Source organism: Mus caroli, chromosome 18, assembly GCF_900094665.2.
Source record: "Mus caroli chromosome 18, CAROLI_EIJ_v1.1, whole genome shotgun sequence".
In the NCBI taxonomy this organism is placed as follows: Eukaryota; Metazoa; Chordata; class Mammalia; order Rodentia; family Muridae; genus Mus; species Mus caroli.
Window position 1 is genome coordinate 35,505,220 of NC_034587.1, and position 1,289 is coordinate 35,506,508.

Below are 1,289 nucleotides of genomic sequence, written 5' to 3' on the forward strand. Positions count from 1 at the left end.
ACTGTAGCTGTCTTCAGACACTCCAGAAGAGGGAGTCAGATCTCGTAACGGATGGTTGTGAGCCACCATGTGGTTGCTGGGATTTGAACTCCGGACGTTCGGAAGAGCAGTCGGGTGCTCTTACCCACTGAGCCATCTCACCAGCCCCCGTTCCATGTTTTAATATCTCACAATGGGGAGTAAACTCCCCACATGAGGTTTGAAAGGGACAAACTCGTAAGGAAGAGCATACAGAGCTGCAGTCAACTCTTAATCTTTGTGGTTTTAAAGATTGCCTATTTTTATTTTGTGTGCATGGCTGTTTGCCCACATGTTTGTTTGAGTACCATGTGCATGCTTGGTGCCTACAGAGACCAGAAGGTCGCTTTGGATTGTTCTGGAACTGGAGTTACAGGTGGTTGTGAGCCCCCATGTGGATGGTGAGAATTGAACCTGGGTCCTCTGGAACAGCAGCTAGTGCTCTTATCCAAGGAGCCATCTCTCCAGCCCTAATCTGTGTTTCTAAAACAGTCTTATCTGGGTCTGGGGATATGCCTCAGTTGGTAGGGTGCTGGCCTAGAATTTAGGAATTTGGTCCCCAGTACAACAAACTAGACGTATATGACAAAAGCCAAATGTGTCCACTTCACTCTTTGTGGAATGGACAGCAGGAGTCCTTGCATTGGGAGGTGAAGGCAGGAAAACCAGAAGTTCAAAGTCACCCGTAGCTGTGTAGCAAGTTCAAGGCCAACATAGACTCATGAATCTCAGTCTCAAAAAAATAGTTCTGACTTTTCAAAATTATTTATCCTTCAGAATACCAAATGCATTTAACAAATATGTAGTCAGGAAGTAGAAGCATTTTCCGTATTACTCTGAGCCAAATAGACATTTTTTTCTTCTTACCAAAAGTTTAACAGATTTTAAAATCAAAGCATGGCCTTCCATTTGATTTCATTTTTCTAATCTTGTACATTATAACTGAAACTGATGGTAATTCCCTAGTTGCATCATTAAGGAAGGCGGTATCCTATTTGACCACTTCTGACATGCTTGAGCCCTGTGACTCCACTTAGTAGTTTTGATTGGTATAGAAATTTAAAACTCAGTCCTAGCCTGGTTGGCATATTCTGTAGTCCCAGCCATTTGGGAAGCTGAAGCAAGAGGAGTGCCAGTGAACAACTTAAACCCTGTCTTAAAAATAAAAAGTAGGGGGCTGGTGAGATGGCTCAGTGGGTAAGAGCACCCGACTGCTCTTCCGAAGGTCCAGAGTTCAAATCCCAGCAACCACATGGTGGCTCACAACCATC

At 44.1% G+C, this 1,289-nt stretch overlaps 1 protein-coding gene across 1 annotated transcript in view; it reads left to right on the top strand.

Moving 5' to 3' along the window:
* Rnf14 (ring finger protein 14) overlaps positions 1-1,289 on the top strand; it is a 22,312-nt gene that overhangs the window by 17,420 nt on the left and 3,603 nt on the right. The window lies entirely within an intron of this gene.